The sequence below is a fragment of the Meles meles genome, chromosome 4 (genome assembly GCF_922984935.1).
Source record: "Meles meles chromosome 4, mMelMel3.1 paternal haplotype, whole genome shotgun sequence".
Taxonomy (NCBI): domain Eukaryota; kingdom Metazoa; phylum Chordata; class Mammalia; order Carnivora; family Mustelidae; genus Meles; species Meles meles.
In genome coordinates, this window is record NC_060069.1 from 29,234,978 (window position 1) to 29,258,636 (window position 23,659).

The window sequence follows — 23,659 nt, forward strand, 5'->3', positions numbered from 1 at the left end:
CTCACTAAACTACATCACCTTCACAAAGGTGAAAAGGTGGCACAAGCCGTCAAATGCCATTTAGGTGACCAGTCATCATCCTTTCAGTGGTTATTCAAAGACTGTATCTCCTGACCTGGCCAAATCCCACACTATCATTCAATCCCAGAATATCTGATTGGACATTCTGATGAGGTGGGCAAGGAGACAGAAGCATGGGATCAAGAAATGGGTGTGGGGAAAGATCTTACATCTTCAGAATCTTATACCAGGTGAGCATCTACACAAAGACCACCCTGGCCTTGAGTAGGGGCAGCTTTGCCCTTCCTGAGGACATTGTGAATAATCTAGAAAGGTTATCAAGGGGAAGAGAAACTCAAGGGAAATTTGGCTAAGAACATTAGTACATGCTGTATTTTGTACATGCTAAGCACTTTTGTGCATAATTTTTTTTTTTTTTAAAGATTTTATTTATTTATTTGACAGATAGAGATCACAAGTAGGGAGAGAGGCAGGCAGAGAGAGAGAGAGAGGAGGAAGCAGGCTCCCCGCCAAGCAGAGAGCCCGATGCGGGGCTCGATCCCAGGACCCTGAGATCATGACCTGAGCCGAAGGCAGCGGCTTAATCCACTGAGCCACCCAGGCGCCCCTGTGCATAATTTTTTTAAAGATTTATTTATTTCGAGAAAGAAAGAAAGAGAGAGAATGAGTGGGAGGAGCAGAGGGAGAGGGAGAGAGAATCTCAGGCCGACTCCAAGTTGATTACAGAGCCAAGGTGAGGCTCAAGACTCCATCTCATGACCCTAAGATAATGATATAAGTCAAAACCAAGAGTCAGACACTTAAACAAATGTGTCACCCAGGAACCCCTGTGCATTATTTTTTATACTAACATATGTTCATAGATCTATGAACCTATTAATAATTATTTCTCATTCAACAAATTAGGAAACCATGCTGTAGGAAGATTAAGTAACTAACCCAAGTTCACACATAAATGGTAGACCTAGGATTCCAACCCAGATCTTTCTAAGTTTGAAGATCAAACTATTAATCATTATGTTGTGTATGATCTGACCCCCTGGGGACTGTGGAGAGGAATATTGCAGATGTATCAATGTGGGTAAAGCCATAAGAAAGAATAAAGCATATTTGTTCCAAAGTTCTATCTGTAAATATGCCATGAAAATGTGTATGATTCCTCTAGATTCTTTTCTTTTAAAAAAAAAGTATTTATTTATTTGAAAGAGAGAGAGTGTGTTGGTGAGGAGTGGCAGAGGGAGAGGGAAAGAGAATCTGAAGCAGACTCCCCACTGAGCATAGAGCCTGACATGGGGCTTGCTCCCAAGATGCCAGATCATGACCTGAGCCAAAATCACAAGTTGGATGCTTAACTAACTGAGCCACACAGGTGCCCCCCCTCTATCCTTTTCTTCCAGAGTGTCCCAAGCAGTCTGCCTTGGATCATAAAGTAAATAATGGCTCTTCATGTGAAGTTTTGCATGAGCGAAACATCTTTACAAGAACTCTGGGTGTGTTGCAGAAACATAGTTCTCCAAAAATATGCATTCCTTTAAAGTTTCATTCAGAGAGGCAGTCGTGAGACCTGCTCTCCCCATGACCAAATCCACCACATTAAAGCAAATGAAAACCTAACTCAGATAATTAATATATATTAGTCTTTGTATAACCTTCTATATTTCAAAAGTGCTTTGCCCTGCTGTTGTTGGTCTATATAAACTAAGTGTTTCAGTCAGCCAAACCACCAGGAAGAAATATCTCCCCAGGCTTTGATTGAATTAAGTCATCCATTTTTTTGGCCATTGCTTAAGTTTTCATATGAAATTAAAACAAGAGTGCCTACCCTTCCCAACTAACATCTATGTAAGAAAATAATTCGTTGGCATTTGTTCTCCTTTCTGTAGAGAAGGCATCATTCCCTCCAATTTGGTTGCAAGGTGGCATGTTTGAGAGCTTTGTCCCAAAATAAGAGGTAACCAAAGGAGTAGGTCCTTAGCTTGGGTTCTCCCAGTAATAGACCCTGAAATAAGAATTCAAATATAAATGGTTTATTTGGGAGGGGATCCTAGGAAACCGGGTAGAGGAGTGATGAACTGAAATGGATAAAAGGTCCATTATCAAACAAGTTACACTTTAGGAGACTAGAGGTTAATCCTGCCTGGGTCCTCTGGGAGTCAATAAAGAGCATGTGTCTTTGTTTGAAGGGGTGAGGAACTGGGGTATTTACACACGATCTCCCATTGCACACTATTTAAGAGCTGCTAAATAAGGAATTCCCCAATGATTCTAGCTTCAGGCAAATTGTCCCCAGGTGCTAGCCCTGAGAAGATGGGCCAACATGCACGGAAATGGTAAATGCCAAAGCAGTCTTCCTTGTGGGGAAGCAGTGAGGAAAAAGAAGAGAAAAGAGCAGAGGGAGAGCTGACTCATTAGGCACAACATCTGGGACCCACAAAAATATTTTAATTACACTTTCTTTTAAGATCAGAAGAAAGAGAGGACATAATAATAATGAACATATAATAATCAATCCAGCCTGGACTATACTTGTCTTTATACCAGCACAGTCATAAACATAATTTTTAAACATTTTTAATGAAAGAAGTGACCCATAAAGATCCATAAAAGTCATACTGAATCCCTGAGGAGGAACTTCAGTTATTTATTTCTGATTGTTGGCATATTCTCCCATTTTAGATGGCTCACACTTGCCCAAACCATTACCTTGTCCAAAGCCTCTGAATTTGTTTTCGAGAAGCCAGTCTGCCCTACAAGAGGTGGGCTGACCAAGAGGTGGGCACCTAACATAAATCAGACGGTCACTCTTTGGAATTTGAGTTCTGAAAAGAATAATATAAAATCTACACTATTTCCCACTCTCCAGATCCCTGGAGCTGCCTTAGCTCCTGTCCTTCTTAAAACCTGGTTCTTCAGCTATTCCATCCATTCTACAATGTATAGGGTATATGTGTAGTGTATACAAGATGCACAACTATACATATATACATATATATAGGAAAAGCATACCATGTTCATAGATTAGAACACTCAATATGTAAAAGCCATCCATTCTTGCTGAATTGATACCCCAAGCAAAATATGAATATTTTTTCTTTCTGTAAAAATTAATGTTCTTTCTAGAATTTCTATTGAAGTGTAAAGAGCAGAGAATAACCAAGACACTCTTTAAGATGTAGCATAAAGTATGATGATTTGCTCTACCAGCCAATAAGAATTACTAGTATAAAGCTCTAGTAACTGAGATACAGTTAACTAAGGTAAAAATCTAGACAAATATAAGAATGATACAGAAGAGAGCCAAGACACACATCTATATGTGTAGAGATACTTGATTTATGACAGAGGTAGCTTTGCAGAAAATTTGAATAAATGGTGCTGGGACAATGAGATAGCAATATATAAATACTGAATCTCTACTTCATACTATACGTAAAAAAATCAGTTCCAGGTGGTTTTAAAATCTAAATATGAAAGGCAAACAGCAAATTCTTTAAAAGATAACATATGAAAATATCTTCATTATCTTGGAGGAAGGAAATAATACAGAAACACATAGTAATTAATGAAATAGAAAAGTATTAAAATGGTAGGCCTTATGTTAAGTGTTCTTATTTTAAAAAAGGAAGGAGGAAACCTTTAGAGGTAATTGTTGAGTTTATGGCAGTGTTTATGTTGACAATTTTATGGGTATATACTAATCTTCATACTCAAGTTTTAAAACTGCAAATCAGGTTGTGGGAAAGTCTTTGCCTCCCTGGTTCCCTGACCAACTCCTCTTTTGTGAACTTTGCACATTTCTTGGGTTAAACAAGACATAAGAAACACTGATAGGACATTTTAAAAGATTACTAAACTGGACTCAAAATTAAGAACTTTGGTTTGTAAAAATTGCCTTTAAGAGCATGAAATTACCTTTAAAGCATGAAAATGCAAGCCACTAAGTGGGAGAAAATATTTGGAAGGCATATAACTGACAGATGACTTGTGTGTTGAATATAAAGATTACAAATCAGTTTAAAAAAAAAAGCATACAACCCAATGAAAAAAGTAGACAAGGGGTCTTGAACAGATGACTTAGAGGAGAGGATGTCCAAATGGTGGTTAATATATGAAAAGCTGATTAATTTCATTGTACTGAGGGCAGTGTAAATTGCGACTACAATGAAATACTAATGAATGTCTCTGATAAGGGAGACCAAGGGTCTTTGAGGTAAAGAGGAAATTTGCTTTTTATTATATACCCTTTTTCACTGAGTTTATATTTTCCTTGTATTTCTGTAAATTATAAGAAAGAAATAAAATTACTTTTAAATTAGAGAAGGAAAACAATAAAGCAAAGAACAGAAGTGACAAAACAGACCCTATGTTTTTGTTGTGGATGGGTGACAGGCATTAGCTGCTTGATGTTCTTAGGCTCTGACTACTACACAAAGATAAATTAATGACTGAGAAATCAATTGATGGAGCAGTCCAACAGGTAATTCAGGCTCCCAGACCACTTTTCTTTTCTAACAGAAGACTGACTGGTTTAATAAGGAAATCTGGTTTTCTGTAGATCCCAAAGGGTCACATTGGACTGAGATGATACCTCACTGACTTGAAATAAAACTCCTTTGAAATAGATCTGTGTTTTAGCTGAAATACTAATTTTTCTATTTTGATAGTCCATTCATTCACCTACAATTGACTGTGCCTACCATGTGCCAGACATTTTTCTAGATAATGAGAATATAAAAGTGAATGAGGTAAACACATTCTCTGCCCTCTTGAAACTAACATCCTAGGAGAAACAGAAAATAAACAAATATGCAGAATGAGGCCAGAGATAATATATGCTATGAAGAAAAGTAGAGTTAGAAGAGTTGAGGGTGGTGTTATTTCAAATAGGGCATCCATGGAAAGCTTCTCTTAGGAGGTGGTATTTCAGCAGACAGTGGAATGGAATGAGAGAGGGTGTCACACATCCTAATCAAAGGGAAGAGCAAGTGCAAGAAGCCTGAGGTGGTTTGCAAATTAATGGACTCTATTTGGGTTATTGTTGTTTCATGGGATTGGATGTTATTTTCTTGTGCTGTTTCCTTTAAAAAGGTAAAGTTACAAGTGAGTTTAATGTCTGTGGTTTGTCTGGATGCACTCCTCCAGACAAGCCTGTGCGTGCTAGGCTGGAAGCAGGTGTTGTCAGCAACTGGCTATGAAAGAACAGATTGTCTCCCTTGGTGTCATGGCCATGATACTCATACCTCAGAAAGGCTGGCTGACGAAGTGTTTTCTTCTGGTATAAAATGAATATCTGGGGATTTTCAGACTAACTCCATAAACTGTCTAACAAAAAGAGCATCGCTAGACACTATCACAAGCTGGAGGTCTTGAGGTCCCTCCCACTTCCCTTCTGGGTGTTCAAAGGGCACATCCTGAGCGCCCTGTCCCCATCCAGGACCCCTGGCTTGCTCTTATTCCCACAGTCTTCCTTTGGGTTCTGACCTAACACTCTTGTTTTTTTATACAAAAGCCCTATTTTCCTTTCTTTCATAATTAACTTTGGCTCTTAAAACTCAGAGCTCAAATATTTAGCAACCAAAAAACTGGTTCCCCTTTCCTTGAGGGCAGGGCGGGCTTGCCTTTAAACGCTGCCAGCTAGTGAGGAGACAATCACATTCTGTCCTGGTAGGTGGAAAGTGCCCTCCTTTCCCAAAGTGGATTGTGTCCCACTAATGGGACAAAGGAAAGGGAGGAGGAACAGTTGTCACCAAGCAAAACCAGGTTGAATGGTCAGTTTCTGCTACATTTGCTCCTGCCAGTAATCTGTTTCTGCATCCCAGTGTCCCCAGGACTGACTTCCTTTCATTAGGCAGACATGCCACCTACCACTGTGGGAGGGACTCTCTGGCTTCTCTGGGTGTATGCATTAGCCTGGCCCCTAGGTGAATTGCTCATCTCCTTTGTGCTTTGTTTCCAAGGGTGTGATTCCCTCATTGTTCTGTGTTTTGTCCACCTCTGGGCCATCCCGTGTGTGCTGTGAGGTTCAAACAACATCATGTCGCCATAAAATGAAGTTATGGGGAAGACTTTGCCTCCCTTGCTCCCTGACCCACCCTCTCTTAGCTGTGTCCATCTTCCAGCTCATGCTTGATTTTCCTGCTACAACCCCTGGGGAGCCCATCATCAGACCCACCTGCTAAGAAAATGCTCCTCAACTCCTCTCCCATGAAATGAGTCATCTATACTTGAACTTTGCATATCTAGGGACAGTTTTCCCATCATCTCACTTAGTAAAAAATAACCAGGTTATTTCTAATCTGAGCCACCTTAGTGTTCCCTCCTCCACTTTTTCCCCATATTCATTGAAGGGTAAGTCTTACAATAGAGATACTTTTCAGTAGCGACCATTCCATTCCTTAGCATACTGTCCTCCGTTCTGTACCTCAGTTGGTCCCCTTCTTGAAGCTTCTGGCACCCTATTGTGACACCATAATTTAGTCAGGTCCTTGCTGTGCTGAGCTAACTGGTACTCTTCCTATAAGTTGGCTCTTAGGTCCTTGATCTAGCAGCTCACCTTCTTTGCTTATCCTCAAGCAAAGACAGTTGATAACATGGCATCTTTTCTATAGGATTAGACATGTTGTAAAAGCACTACACAAAGTATCTATTGCTTCTTCTGCTCAGGGGAAAGTGTTCCTATCTGTGTACAGAGTGAGAGGAGGGGGGGCAGGCAATAAAAATGATGATTCTTCATCCTGAGGGCAGAAAAATATCTACTGTCCAATGATGTTCCTAATCCAGTATGACCAGGGCAGTGGGACTCAATATAGAGAATTCATCCGAACCCTTAAGGATCTGGTAAGACTCAGACTTCAGGGAACCATTGAAGACATACTGAGACATAGAGATTAAGTAACATGACCAAAATTTTACACTGAGTTAAACTCTGTATTATACTGTTTCCATTTAATTCTTTGACATATTTATTTTATATTCTGAATTTGATATACCCTTTTATCATCTGAAGTCCCTAGGAGTCTAAATCTCCTGTTGGTTGATTCTCCTGATTCTGGCTCATGGTATTTTTGTTTCAGTATGTGTTTTATAATTTGAAATAGTAAGCTAATGTTGCACAGGCTCTGTATGTGGGTAGACAAGTTGAGTGAGAGGAATCTCTCCCAAAGGGTTTTAGTTTTGCTTCTTTCCAGATGCCCCAAAGATGTTGCCTACCAAGGACCACTTTTTATTAATTTCTAGGTTTGGAGTATCCTGGGATAAGTTTAAATGTGAAACCCATATGACACCACCCTGGACTGCAAATGTCCAGAGAATTATCTTTTTCCATTTAGAGGAAGATTGAAAGAGATTTGAACTTGTCAGTCACTTTTCTTTGATAGTGAATAGGCTTTTCTTAGCTCGTTATTTGTATCAGAGTTCTCCAGAGAAACAGAATCACCTGGATGTGTGTGGGGGGTGGGGAGAGATTGATTTTAAAGGATTGGCTCATGAGATTGTTGAGATTTGGTAAGTCCCAAATCTGCAGGATAGGCCAGCATGCTGGAGGCCCAGGGAAGAGTTGCAGTTTGAGTCCAAAGGTGGTCTGCTGGCAGAATTCCTTCTTGCTCAAAGAGGTAAAGCTTTGTTCTTAAATTAAGAACTTCAGCTGATCAGATGAGGCCCACCCAAACTGTGGAAGAAAATCTGCTTGCTACTCAATCACCACTGATTTAATAATTAATCTCATTAAAAAAAAAACAGACACGTTCACATAAACATCCAGAATAATATTTAACCAATTATCTGGGCATCATGGCTCAGCCAAGTTGACATAAAATTAACCAGCAAATTATTTAATAAGAATGGGGCTTTTGAGTATCCTTATTTTGTGCAAGGGTCTTAGTTCCCACTTTCTGCCTCCATCTCTTACCCCACATGGAATTAGTCTATTTTTAGGCCCAGGTTTCTGAGTTCCATTTAGGATGACCTAATTCTCAAAACCTGAATTTTCATTTGGAAGCCTATTATTGCTCTCATTAAATTACTCTTCTCACCTGATGTTCTTGAGAAAACCATCTCTTTAATGATGCGTAGGGACTGTGGTAGTATATTCTCTTGGCCCACAGATCTTAGACCGAGTGATTTGGTAATGGATTTTAGCACCTGCAATTCACACAGTCTTCACTTGATATATTAAAGGAAATTCAAGTTAAAATGTTGTCAGCTTAGAGAGCAATTATGATCTGAGCCCGTTGATTTAGGCATCATGTGAGCTCTGGCTTTATAAAAACATGGCTAGAGATTATTCTAGAACCTACTGCAGACTACAAGTACCCTTGTCATTGAAAAGGACTCAATGGAGTCCTTTTCAATGTATTTGTATTTATACAAATACAAATATAAGTCCTTGTAATTGTATTTACACTAATGGTGATAATAGAGCTAACATTTATGAAGCACTTACTATATATGCCAGGCACTGTGCTTAGTTTTTTACATGCTATTTCCTTTAAAACCCATGGAGCCAGGACCTGCAAGAAGTAGGTACTGTTATTTCCATTTTATAAATGGAAAACAACCAAAGCTTGGAGAGTTTGCCTTAATAGCTAGGTTTGTATTGCAATAATGTTGTATAATGAACAATCCCAAAATCTCAGTGGATGTCAACAGTTAGCATTTATCTGTTATTCATGAGTCTGTAGGTCAGCTGCACCTCAGATAGGCTCAGCTCTAGGCTCCAGGTTTCGAGTTAACTATTCTGTTATCTCAGGACCCCACTTGCAGCCCGAACAGCTGTGTGGAGAAGGTTTTTCCTATGGTGAAGGGTAGAGACTCTAACATGGAGAAAAAAACGGTATATGATGCCTTTTAAGGCCTCAGCTCCAAATTGACACTCTGTTCCCTCTGCTCACATTTCACTGGCCAGGGCAAATCCCACATCTAGGCTCAGAGTCAATGGAAAGGGGAAGTAACCTGCATGACATGGAGAACAGGAATAGAAGAATCATATACAGATAATACTACCCATCAGGTCCGTCATTAAATGACTACCATATAGTCCTCTCTCAGGATGTTTTTAAAAGAAAGAATGAACATTTTTATTGATCCTGCTAGTGTTGTAGGGCACATCAATCAAGTTAAGACATACTCTTTGCCCTTTATTCACCTACACTCATCAACACATTCCCCAGGGCCCAGTCCATTGTAGATGCCCAGGAAATATGTGTTGCATGAATGAATAAGATAACCAAGTAAGAAGTCCATGAGTCTCATGTAAGATGTTTGATATCCCTAAAGGACCTTTGTTTGAGAACTTGGCACAGACATTCTCATCTCTGGATAAAAGTCAACACTTCAGAGAGCCTATAGCAAGACACCTACTGAGTCATGCAAAACTATCCCTGGGGCCCAGGAAATAACGTGGTCTCCTGGGCATTGCCTTATGGTGAGGACATAGGACAACAGGGCTCTCTATATATCTCTATATATAGGAAGGCAGTTCAGCTGAAAGGTGAGCATAAATCGTTTTGAGCTGGTGTAAAAGGGGCTTGAAACTCAAACATGGTGATTAATTTATTCACTTCTACTCATACAAGCTACACGTGAAAGGGTAAAAATAATGAACATATCAGCTTAGTGTGGGGGTAGGAAGTGATGACAGAGTGAGTAATGACACAGGACTCATTCACAGAACACGTCTTAAAGCAACAAGTGGGGAAGAGGACACTTCTTCCACCAGCACCAAGATTAGATAGAGGATGCCCCCTTTCCACTAAAGACTAGGACACTTATCAGTCCATGTGTCTATAATAATGCAAAGGCCATGTTACGCTGAAAAAATAAATAAAATGGAAGAAAAAAAAATAATGCAAAGGCCAGGTGGCATTCCTGGGTTCCTTGCAGTTCTACTTAGAAAATTAGAGGTGAGGGGAACCTGGATGGTCTAGTCAGTTGAGCATCCAACTCTTGGTTTCAACTCAGGTCTTAATCACAGAGTCATGTGTTCAAGCCTAGTGTTTGAATCCATGCTGGGCACAAAGCCTACTTTTAAAAAATTAGAGTTAAGTCCCCACTCTAACATTTGCACTGATAAGCACAGCACCAAAAAGGTCAAAGATAGCAAGAAATGTAGATACAGAATCAATAAAGATATCTACTGAAAATCCTGGGGTAAGAAGTTTGAGGAAAAGAGACTGTAGAATTCTCTTCAGTTCGTATACCAAAAATCAGGCTACAGGAAGTGACCAGCCCAGGATCAATCAACTTGGGCCACAAAGAAGGATCCAAAACTTATAGATGCATAAGAAGGGAGGAGAAGAGGGGCACCTGGGTGGCTCAGTGGGTTAAGCCTCTGCCTTTGGCTCAGGTCATGATCTCAGTGTCCTGGGATAGAGCCCTGCATCAGGCTCTCTGCTCAGCAAGGAGCCTGCTTCCCCCTCTCTCTCTGCCTGCCTCTCTGCCTACTTATGATATCTCTCTCTCTCTCTCTCTCTCTCTCTGTCAAATAAATAAATAAAATCTAAAAAAAAAACACCCAAAAAAACAACAAAAAAACCAACCAAACAAACAAACAAAAACAACAGAAGGGAGGAGAAGAGAAATAGCCCAGAGGTTTTTCCCTTCTCTGTCTGCCGATGGCTTCCCTAGTGGCTATTGGAGGACAGATGGGGAGTTGACACCTAATTCACCACAGGTGAATATGTATGTTACTTATAGTTTCACCCTACATTATACTGATCATTTGCCTCTTTGGCCTTAGATTTAGTCTCTGTCCTTCTTCTGTTCTGCTTTATGTGGCATCAACCCCCTAAAAACTGTATGTCTCAGGTTTCCCTGTCCACTAGCCTCCTGTTAGGTTCACCAATGGGAAGACCCTGATAAGAACCTGAGAGCATGTGTGACCATACCTCTCAATGGTTCTAGCTCCCACTGGGCAGCTTCTCCCATGTTTCCAATGCCAAGATTCAGCTCCACCTAGGCAGCTTTGCCTCCTACACTCCAGTAACACCATCTCTGCCCTTTGTCCCTCTAGCCCTAAGAGTGGTCAGATCTATCTAATCTTCAATTTGTACCTCTATCTCTTTTTTAGTTCTTCCAAAACCTCTGTAACTAGGTTCCCTTTTAAAGTTCCCTCAGTTGAACTACTTGGCATGGGTTCTGTTTTCTGGACTTCCACGGTTACGGTTATACTTCTTAGAGCCAAACTGAGCATGCACAGAGAGGCACAAGGTGAGTTACAGAGAAAGGCACAACCCTCAAGAGCCTGAAAGGAAGCATCTCACCATCCAGTCCAGTTGGGCAGGTTATGCCAGTTGTTCCCACAGAGTATGATGTTTGATGCTGATGGAAAGCTGCTCACTCTCTGTCCAAGTTAAGGCAGCAATTCGTGGCTGGCCGGCGTTTGCTTCTGCCCAGAGCAAAGGAGGGTCCTATAAACATTACCGGCTGACAACCCCATCCCAAAGCTCTAGGCTTTTGGGGGCTGGGCTGAAGAAACCCAGCTCTCACCGGCCTTTAACTCTCTGAGCTGCTATTTTCCACCCCTGCAAACTGGGAAGCATGAGTGAGTTCATAGGTGGGGTGTCTACGTGAAAAGCTGCGTATGCCACACGCCTACATGATATTTATCTCATGATGGGTACTCAATTACTCTCCTGCCTTCACATACTTGTATCACATTTTCTCCCACAGGAAGCACTACCTTCTTCCCCTGGGAGTGAACTGCAAGAGTCTGTGCCAGGTAAGCCTCCACAGGAGCTCCTGGGCTGCTGCAGCACCAACTGTATTTTCTTAGCACCCACCTGAAGTGCATGGTCTTATCATAAACTAACAAGCAGTGCTTTCATCTGTTGCTTACCCCTTGGTTATGTGTGTGTCCTCTCCCTACCCTGTGGCACTATGCCACTCACCCATGGACAGCTACCCTTGTCCCTGCCCAATCTGACACCTGAGTGTTAGAGCCCATTCCTTGGCTGAACTAAACCAGCCCATCTTAACATCTTGAGCTGTGACAATAGTTAACATTCCCATTATTCTCCAATGAAAGAAAAGAATTTCTGCCCTCCTCTAAATTTGCACAAGTTTATGTGAATTTCAGACTAAGCTGGCTGAATACAGATTTCAAAATCTTTCATCTTTTATCTCAAGTCCAAACCTCAAAGTCCAGTTGAAAAGTCCACCTGACATGGTTTGCTTTTCATGACAGAAGGACGTCTTGGAGATAGTTGCCTATTGGAGAGAAACGCTCTGAGATCCCAAGAGTTAAACGCTGCCAGCACAGCCAGTCCTCCACTCCTTGCAGCCTTATCCTCCTCTGCCCTTGAACAGTTGATTATATGGAAAGTGGGGGAAGAGAGGAAGATAATACGTTCAGCTTTTTGAAATCAGCCTTATTTTGGCTATGAGAACCAAGGACTATGAACATCAGAGCAAGTCCATATTCCAAGTCTTCAATGAACCATGTCCTTTGAACATGAAAGTCCCAACTTAGGCTCCCCAAGGCATGGAATCACTCAAGCAATGGTCAATAGGCCCAGGTCCAGCTGTGAATAAAGGCAGAGATTTCAAGGCTCAAATCTTTATGAGAATGGGACATTAACTGTACCATATATTTCCAAAAATACACTGAAGACTGAAATTGGGAGGAGACCTAGAGGCTTTGGTTTTCCTCCAGATACCATCCAGGGTTGTGTTGAGAGAGCTCTGGCCTCCCATCCTTGTTGTCCACAGTAGAATTAACTGGACAGTGTCAGTCTAATAAAAAATGGATCCCACCCCTGAGATCTTTTTGCCACTACTTCTCAATTTTTTAAAAAAGTGTTTTGGAAACAAATGTTTTAGAAGCCTTTATGCATCTACTCAACTGCCTTTGGTTTCCTTTTCTTTCCATCTGGATGAAATAGGTTCCAGGTACAATTTACAGAAGAACAAGACCCATCTGCCTTCTTGCTCCTGCTCCTTCCAACATAACAGAGCTACCATTATCAACTCTAGACAATCCTTTCTGGGTTCTTAGGTTAGGGGGGTGCTAGGCCAGGTGTCCACATGAGACTTGTGCTGGTCTTCTATCCATTCCATGGACCAGGGCCTCCTTTTGAGGGTTTTTTTTTGCTTTGTGTTGCTTTGGTTTGGGGTTGTTTATTTATTTATTTATTTTGGACCAGGCTGGTATTTTACACTCTATTTCTAGCAGATTGGCTTTGGCTTTCCTTCTCCCACCTGCCTCAGCTCCTACAGGAACTGTCTGATTCTTACCCACCATGGGCCACCGTTCTGACACCCTCCTGCCTTCCCAAATTTCCCCCGTTTGGCCTTTGCCAACATCGCTTGCTATTCTTTCACCCTCTGCTGGGACACTGTCCTTTTACCTCCTATCCAGGTTCTGTGTTGCATCTTTAGGGGGCTTGTGAATATATTTCTAGTGCCTACAATGTCTCAATAGTCAGACTTGCCAGCCCCTGAGATCTGATTAGATAAGAGGCTCTGACTGAGCCTTGATGAATCCACCACATCTAGATATTCTGGATTAAGAACTGCAAATATGGACCTGGAACGTTGGCCACTTTTTGATGAAGTTATGGTCCTGGGTTTACTGGAAATACAATGGTTACAGAGGACCTAGCAACACCTTTGATCTTCAAAGTGCACTCCATCCAAATCATTTCCTCTTACTTTCCTTATCTGTGAAATAGAGTTAAAGAAAAGAAAAGAGTTAAAGAAAAAGGATCCCTAAAGACCTTCCAACTTCAAATCCTTTGACTCCTGTACACTTTTGTATGAGTAGTTCTGCTGTGAGTGAGGCATGAGGTCCTTGTGAAACCTATCAGTTTTTGGGTGCACAGAGTTGACATCTTGTACTTGGCCTTCACCTAAACTTTGGTCACTTCATCATCATCTTTTCCCAAGTTAATTTTATTTTGTGTTGATTTCTTTAGAGTCTCATCAAATCAATTCAACAAATGCTTACTACATGTTGGCACAAAGGAAGAATGACTTCAAGAATGAGATGAAAAACTGACATGCATGTATTTTCCTCCTCAAAGGAGATGAAACCACCAAATCTGCCGGAACCGCCCAAAAGCAGCCAGAGCTCTCAGATACACCTATGGCTTCTCCACCAGTCAGAAACCCAGGGCTGGTAATTTTATGAACCTCCCTAGGTGTTCATTTCCTCGCCTTACAGATGAAAAAGATAAAATCAACTTAGACTTTGGGAAAGATCTTAAGACCAAAGTCCTCAGATAAGTAACTCAGAGCTTACCCAGTCAAGAAACGCACCTTGTTTTAGCCCTAAAATAACTCTGTACAACAAATATGTATGTTCTTATTCCCATTTTTCAGATGAGAACATTGAGGCTCAGAAGGATTACATGACTTGACCAAGTCTTTCTCCCGATCTTTGATCTGTCCGCTCTCTTTCATATATAATCGCTTTTATTTGAGAACATGTGCCTGCTCAGCCATAGATTGAGACTTGCTTTGCGGTGATGAGCACAGAGGCTCTTCAGACAGTTTTACAGATCATTTTCAGGCAGCTATGGAGAGGAAAATAAACACCATCTTATGGTTCTGGGTAGAGCAGCAAGCAAGATATGATATTATATCTGGTCATGGAGCCTGGAGCCCAAGATCCAATCCTCTTGGTGGTATGACAGATGACTTCATAACTCCAAAAATATTTTCACTCAGTTTCTCATAAGCTGCAGTTGTCTAAAGCTTCCAGAAGCATTTATGAGGTGGGGAGAGGGGTAGCAACAGTGGGCCTTATTACTGTTTTGCTTTAAACAGAATTACAAAATGAGACTTAATTCCGTCTGCTTCGCCAGCAGCTCTACCCGCACATGTGGGTGGATTAATAAGGTTTTCCTTTCCTCTCCTCTCTTTTTTAATAGGAGAGTCATTCTTGGGGTGAACCAGATGCTGCAGTTACTTGGCAGCGAAAAAAAAAAAAAGAGGGGAAGAGCCACATATCTAATTACTAAGGCAGCCCTACATGCGATGTTTCTAGCCAGAGGGTCCTGCGTATGGGGGGTGGAGGGAGAGAAGTCCACAGGCATTCACAGACCCACCCATGCCCTGCTCCTCCAAGAGGACCCCAAGGAGAGCTTCCTACATGGACATGACAGGGCTGAGTCTTTAAGAGCTGGAGGGACAGAATGTTCTTCCCCAATATGGCAGTCAGCTGCCTGGAAGAGGCTTCATGGTCTTAGCATGTCAGAGGAGGGAGGACCCCTGACCTGCTGCAGTACTCCAGTCATAATGAGAGGAAATCAGAGACCAGAGTGGGGCATGGCCAGGGGCAGGAGGCACACAGCCTTGAGTGGTTGGCTAATCATGCCTTCCCTCCCAAGACAAGCCTGCTGAGCAGCACAGACTTCCAGAGCCTCTCCACCTGCTGTGGGTCTGAGGAAGGGGGGCATTCCAAAGACACCTGTGTCCCTTCTGTGCTGGGGACACAGGCAGGGGGAAAAGGAATGCAGGAAGAGACAGGGAAGACTGCACCGAACATAGAAAACACTCAGCTGGTCTACACAGCCTCTATTCTGAGAAAGAGACAGCTATCCAGGCTGACTCTTAGGTAACCAGGAAATCCAAGGGAAACTAGGACAGTGTTTCGCTCGCTGATAGAAGCAGCATGCTGTGAGGCCTGTCAGGCATGAGTATGTGTGTGTGCGTGAGTATGCACGCACCAGCGTGTATGTGTGTGTGTGTGCGCACACACGTGTGTATGTGTGCACCTTCACAAAGGCAGATAGACTGTCCCAGAATGCAGAGATGGAAACTGCAGGTAAATGCATAGGGCCATGAGTTCTTTGCTGGAATCTTTGCTGCCATAGTTAGAAGGGGCCATAATGTGTGTGGGGAACTTTTGCAAGTTGTTTTTAACATTTCCTTAGAAACCACTATAGCAACTGGTTGTCTCTGCTAAAGGAGTTTTATAGAGAGGCTGTGAGACCTTGCTGCTAGGATAGGTCCTGCTGTCCACTGTCACCCTCAGCAGGCCTCCTTCCACCACCACCTGTTACCCTGGTTACATGAGGAGGTCGCCAGGAGCTTTTTCGCTTGTGTTTGGCTTTCCTCAATAGGTTCATGTTTCAACTAGTTCTCACTGGCCTTTCTTTAAAACTTGTCACTGCTTCTCTGATGTTTTTGTCCCCAGACTGACTTTTGGCTTTAGCAAAATTAGGATATGAAAAAATAAAATGAGAAAACTGGAAACCTCCTTACCTCAAACATTAAGAATCTCAGAGTTGTACGTAAAAGGCCAGGTCTTTGGTGGTAATTAGATCAGAAAGACTGCAGAGTTAGGAGATGGACAGTCTTGCAGTTAAATCCTGTCTTTGCTATTTACTTCTTGGTTACTTTGGGCAAGTTCATCAACCTCTCTGCATCTCGGTCTCCTCATCTGTAGAGCAGAGATGTTTATGCCGTCCTTCATAGGTTGCCTGATAATGAAATCAGTCCATTATGTACAATAAGCAGCACATGCTAACTGTTCAACAAAGGCTACTTCCTTCCCCAGCTGTCCCCTTGTCTTCTCTGTCCCTGTCAGCAGCTGTCATTCCCAGACACAGTTCACATGGCCACAATTCATCTTTGTGGAAAGCCTGACATGGAGGTTTCTTCTAGGGAAACATGAAGGAAGGGTGGTCAGGAGATATGAGCATCTGTTAATCCAAGCATTTTAACAGCTTTCTTTTGAACAGAGGGCATCCCTATCATATACCATGTGGGGCTTTTCATTCGCTGTGGAGAAGCAATGAGGTTTGGGAATCAGGCAGGCCTGGGACCGTGCACCAGTTCAGCCATGTCACGTTGGCTGTGTGACATCCGGCTGATCACATAACTTTCAAAGTCTCCATTTCCTCATCTGTGAATTGGGGCAGGGGTTGGGGCTGGCCTCACCAAGTTGGTTGTTAATGTTTATTGAATGAAATAATAGTTATTAAGCATAGTTCGGGTCATTGGCTACTACACAACATACTCTTCCCCAACTTAGTGACTTACAGTGATAGTTTGTGATGTCAAAACCCTGCTATCATGTCTGTGCTCAGCGGGTGGTTCTTCTGCTCCACGTGGTGTCTGTTGGGCTGGAACATCCAAGATGGCTTCTTGGCACCCATGCCTTGCGCCTCACTTGGGATGGCTGGAACAGCTGGGGACCGTCCCAGCAGTGATTTCCTTCTCTGTCTCTCTGTGGCCTCTCTGTGTAGAAACTTGGGCTACCTCACAGCATGGTAGTCTAGAGTAGTTGCACTTCTTATTTGTCAGTTGGTTCCCAAGAGAGAAAAGAAGCAGAAGCAGCCAGGTCTCCTGAAGGTGAGGCTTAGAACTGGCTTGGTGTCATTGCTCCCACATTGTGATGGTCAGAGCAAGCCAAAGGGCCAGCCCAGATTCAAATGAAGCAGAAATAAGCTCCCTCTCTTCAGGTGAGGAACAACATGTGCAGGCAGCATGGGGAGGAATTGATGGCGGTCTTACCTGGAGACCAGCTACTCTAAGCCCTTAGTCCAATCCCTGGATCAGTAGGAGTCATTTTTTAAAAATGACTTAGTTGAAGTTAGATCAAGATCTCTGCACATAGAAAATGAAATATGGGAGATCATGGATCTCCTTTGGATGGATGAACAAGAAACCATTCCAAACAGACATTCCCAACTAAAGCCCCAAGAACGCCATGTCCCTCCTCACTCATTACATCTATCATGTAAATGGCAGTGTGGAGGTCCTATTTGCCATGGGATTAACACAAATTAATGCAAAGAAACATGGGAACAGGTGGTTCTTGCAATGCAGAGCAGAATGTAGAACTCATTTTAAAGCAGACTTATGACCAAAGATGTGTCAGCGTAACTACCAAAAAACCATTTGGGTGAGAAATTTCTGCTATAGTAAGGAATGATTTTGTGTGTCTATCATTTTGTCAGCCATTAGACAGTGATGGATATGGAGGAGGATTTTGCTGCAGCAAGTCGGAGGTGGAGAGATCATGGATATTTTCATTAATTGGACTTCAGAGCAAACAGTACAGGCAAAACTTTCATTAAATGCCAGGTCAGATCTGCTCTTGTGAAAGAATCTGGTTTTTTCCAGCCACCATCCCCCTAAGGTTGGCAAAGTTGTATAAAGTTCTTTTAAATGAGAACAGAATAAAGCAAGGAAAGGAGTGATTCGTGTGCTCAAAGCCCAAAGATGATGCAACTGAGAAAAATTTCATTAATTTTGAAGAAATTGAGAAAACAGACAGAGCTGCTGGATGAAATTACCAGGTTTTGCTCCCACATTTTCACCAGTATATTTAATTGCAGGAGGAAAACAAGATGATAGAAAATCCTGCCTTTTGAGGTTAGGCAAGATCTAAAGTTTGTAGTGAGAGGGAAGAGATTGTGTATGATATATGCTCCGTGTTTGGACCCTGGGTAGAGATAAATGTGTCAGGTGACACAGCTGGGGGTCAGGGTGCAGTTGTGAAACAGGCATACTTTTCTTTTTCTCCCTCTTTTAATCATCAATCTTGCTTCTGCAAGGCTTCTTCTCCTGTATCACAACAATTATATTAGAAGACCAAAAAAAAAATTTTTTTTTATTGGCTAGTCAAAGAATTTCTTGGGGGTGGGGAATCATCTTTTGTGGAAAATACCTTGATAGTTTGCTAGAAGATGGAAGAGCACACCTTGAGGGTACAGTCTGGGAAAAGTAAATTAGCACAGGATAACTCAAGTGTTCTGCATGGGAAGCAATCCGGAGCTGGGAAATAGGGACCCAGCATAGAAGAGAGGCTAAAATGCTAAGCCTTTTGGCCAGGAGCTGGCATCTGCGATGGAAAAAATGGCCTATAGACTTTTTTTCCAACAGTTTAACTGCTGTAAGAGCAGTTTCCAAACTTCCCTGGTTCACAGCACCCTTAGGGTTTGTGTTGTGTTTTTTTTTTTTTTTTCATGGTGTCCCCTAGGTCAAAGGAAATACCTAATGTTTCTTTTATTAAGTGGTAAGCTCAAATAGTTTAATATGTCCTAACAACTTAGCAGCAGTTTGAAAGAAAAAAAAATTTTCAGATTTTATTTATTTTTATTTGAGAGAGAAAGAGAGTGTGCAAGAGCATGAGCAGGGCAGAGGGAGAGGAAGAAGCAGACTCCCAGCAGGGGCCCGGTGCTGGGGCTCTATCCCAGGATCCCAGGATCATGACCTGAGCCAAAGGCAGACCGCTTAACCAACTGAGCCACCCAGATGCCTGAAAGAAAATTTAAACTAAAAGTTATTTTATTTTCTTATTAAGTAACCACAGTGATTTACCAATCAGATGAGTGTCTCTTGGGCGTGTGTGCCTCTCAACTTTGGAATTGAATTAGATGCTTCCACCCTCATTTCCTGTTCCGTGTTGACTTTATACAGTTAAAATACTTCTTTTAATCTCAGCAACCTTGATCATCCAAGATCCACAAAGATATCATTGAAAGAAATGTAGCGCAATCTACTGTTGAAACAGTGAACTACTTTGAGCCAGGAACTTGTGTGGTGCCTGCTGACAGAAATTGACTATCATTTTGTTTCCTTTGAAAATGTAAAATATCTTACAGCGCAGCTGTGAGTTTGCTGGAGCACCCTGGGTGCCTTGGTACACAGTTTGGGAACCATGGTGCTGTAGTGTTCACTTGAAGGTGCCAGTGTTGACTGCTGTGCTGTCCTGTGCCTCCCAACTTTCAGCAAGTTCTAATACACCTGAAGGGAACTTATGTGAGTGTGGGTAAGTGGATGAGTGTCATAGATGACTCAGTGAGGCAGGCTGGGGACAGCAGACATGGGTGGGAAGAAGAGCCAAAAACAGAACTAGTTCAACAGAGGCTTGGCTCTGTGTGAGGGTTGGCCCTGCTAACATGACCTCTGGGGACATGTAGAAATCTCAGGGTGGCATTTCACTTTCCACAAGATCTGGAGTGGAACTTGACCAAATCTCTGGACAGAATGATGCCAGTTGGCATTTTTAGAGAGTTGAACACCTATTATCTCAGTTGTTGGCAAGGTTTGTAGAGTTTTTAATGTAAATCACCCCTGTTGCTTAGCCTAAATTTGGAAATGTGTGTCATGGGGATGAAAAAAAAATCCTTCTATAGAATATATATACATATATATGTATATTTAAAATTTTATTTATTTATTACAGAGAGGGAGTGCATGAGTTGGGGGAGGAGGAGAGGGAAAAGGAGAAGCAGACTCACCACTGAGCAAGAAGTCTGATGCAGGGCTCAATCCCAGGAACCCGGGAACACGACCTGAGCTCAAGGCAGACATTTAACCAACTGAACCACCCAGGCACCCCTACAGAATATATTTTCATGACAAAGAGGTTAAGGTAGAGACCAACCTTGAAGCTTGCCATTTTACATTAATCACATAGTGGTGGCATGCCTGTCTAGTAATTTGCCCTTCTCTTGCCAAATCCATTATGGTAACTCACTTCCCTTATCCTGTAGGTCCTGCCCATGTATTGAAATAAGAATTAGCCCATGTTTTTTGACCCTCTGAGTCCATATACCCAATTCCCAGGTCAATGTCAGGTCCAGATCAGAAATTGGCAAACTTTTTCTGTAAAGAGCTCAAGAGTAAATATTTTAGGCTTTGCAGGCCATGCAATTTCTGTTGCGGCTACTCAACTCCACTGCAACAGCAGGAAAGCAACCACAGACGATATTTAACAGAATGAGCATGGCTGTGTTCCAATAAAACTTTATTTGCAAAAATAAGCAGTGGGACAGATTTGGCCCCATGGGCTGGTGTTGCAAACCTCTGGTCCAGGTAGTGACAATCTGTTAAAAAAAAAAAGCGTGTGTGTGATATCTTTGAGTAGAGACTGATGAAATACATAGCTGGAATGGGTTTGCCAAACTCAAGGGTAAGGGCATTGTTCTCCACAAAACTACAATATCTGCTCAAGATTCAGACACCAGCTGCAAGTTTGGAGGTCCTCAGGGCCACCTCACTTCTGACCAGGTGACAAATTGGGGGTTCTCTACAGATTCCCTCTTCTTTGATCATTTTTTCAAATTATGCATGGAACTCAGGAAAGTGCTGTATTTACACTTACGGTTTTATTACAGAAAAAGGATTTAAATTAGAACCAGCCAAAGTAAGAGACACACATGGCAAGATCGGGGGTGGGCGGGTGCAAATGCAAAGCTTTCATCGTCTTCTCTCCTGGAATCCTAGACTGTATTCCTCTTCCTGGCTATGATATGTGACCGTACTCATGTGAGTCTGAATAACCAAGCATCAGAGTCCAGAGCTTTCCCTGGGGCTCCATTACATACGAACCACACACTGAGGCTGAGCTTTCCTCCCCAGCCCCTCCTGAAGGTCAATCTAAAACCTTTGGTTTCCAGTTCTTCCAGAGTTCGGAAGTGATATGGCATGTTCCAAAGCCCCCATGATAAATCACATTATGAGACTGTCAGTGGTCAAAGCTCATAGGCAAACAATGACTTTCCTATCAGGCAGGACGTTCTAAGGAACTAAAGATCAGCTTCCAGAAGCCAAGAGCAAAGCCAGAATTTGTTTTGAGTAAAGATAATTCTTCGCTATACGATATGGAACAGCTTGAAAATAACTTAAGTTTTCCGTTTATTCATTTGTTTCTTCATTCATTCGAACAACCTCCCTGCTTCCATCCTCCCCCGAGTTATTGTGATCCCCTCAAAACCTGTCAGATCACATCACTTCTTGCTCAGGACCCTCAGGGGTTCCTCTCCCAGACAAAAGCCAGAGTCCTATAATGGTGTACAAGGCTCCAGTGATCCAGTTGCCATCCTAAATGCCCCCATCACCCTCTCTGCCCCTCTACTCCACTCCCATTGCACTGGCCTCTTTCTTGCTCTTCACACACACCAGGCCTGTTCCTTTGTGTTGGCTGCTTTCCCTGCCTAGAATGCAAGTCTCCTCCAGATATCCAGATGGCCATCCCCTTCCTTCCTTCAAATCTTTGCTGTAGGGCCCCTGGGTGGCTCAGTGCGTTGTCTGCCTTCGGCTCAGGTCATGATCTCAGAGTCCTGGAATCGAGCCCTGCACTGGGCTCCCTGCTAAATAAATAAGTAAAATCTTAAAAAAAAAAATCTTTGCTGTAATGTTACTTTTTCAATGAGGTTTATTGTTTCAGTCTGTTTGGGCTGCTGTAACAAATGATCATCCACTGGGTGGCTTAAAAAACAAATATTTAGGGGCACCTGGGTGGCTCAGTGGGTTAAGCCTCTGCCTTTGGCTCAAGTCATGATCTCAGGGTCCTGGGATTGAGCCCCGCATCAGGCTCTCTGCTCAGCAGGGAGCCTGCTTCCCCTCCCCCGCCTGCCTACTTGTCATCTCTCTTTCTCTCTCTGTGAAATAAATAAATAGAATCTTTAAAAAAATTATTTTTCATAGTTCTAGAGGCTGGGAAGTCCAAGAGCAAGGTATCAACAGGTCCAGTGTTTGGTGAGAGCCTGTGTCCTGGTTTGCAGATGGCTGTCCTCTTGTGTCCTCAACATGGTGGGGAGAAAGAGAACTTGTGTCTCTTCCTTTCTTATAATCCCATCATGGGGCTCCACCCTCATGACCTAAATACCTCCAAAAGGTCCACCCCTGATGCCCTCACATTGGGGGGTGGGATTTTAACATATGAATGGGGGAACACAAACATTCAGTCTAGTCTATAACACCTATGCTAGTCACATCATTGAAACTGATCCATTTTATTCTCCTCTAGTTTTAAATTATTTTTATTGTGGTAAAAAATGCATAGCAAAAAATTTACCTTTGTAACTATTTCTAAGTGTACAGTTCAGTACTCTTAGGTGTGTTCACAGAATTGTGCAACCAACCTCCAGAACGTTTTCATCTTCCAAACCTGAAATTCTGTACGCATGAAAGAACAGCGTTCTATTTCCTCCTCCCCCTAGCCCCTGACAACCACCATTTTCTTTCTGTCTGTATGAATTTGACTATTTTAGATATCTCATACAAGTAGAATCCTTTAGTATTTTTCGATATATGACTGCCTTATTTCATTTAACATAATCTCTTCAAGGCTTAACCAGGTTGTGCCATGAGTTAGAATTTCCTTCCTTTTTTTTTTTAAGATTTTTCTTTCTTTATTCAACAGACAGAGATCACAAGTAGGCAGAGAGGCAGGCAGAGAGAGGGGGAAGCAGGCTCCCTGCTATACAGAGCTCTATCCCAGGACCCTGAGATCATGACTTGAACCAAAGGCAGAGGCTTAACCCACTGAGCTACCCAGGCGCCCCGAATTTCCTTACCTTTTAAGGCTGAATAATATCACATTGTATATATGTACCACATTTTGTTTATCCAACCATCCACTGATAGACACTTGGGTTGCTTCCACCCCTTGGTTATGGTGAATAATACTGCTGTGAATGTGGATTTGTACCCTTCTCTATTTTTTTCTTTATTGCATTTATCCCTTGATACAATATTATAAAATCTGTTTATTTACTGTGTTTACCATGTACTGTCTGTTTCCCCCTCATTAGAATGGAAATTTCATGAGGATAGGGAATTTTGTCTTATTTATTCTGTGATGTATTGCAAGCAGAACAGGGTCTGCACACACTAGACACTCACTAAACAGTGCGATTAAGAAAATTAGCAACAAGCACCTGCCATGTAGCAATGTAGC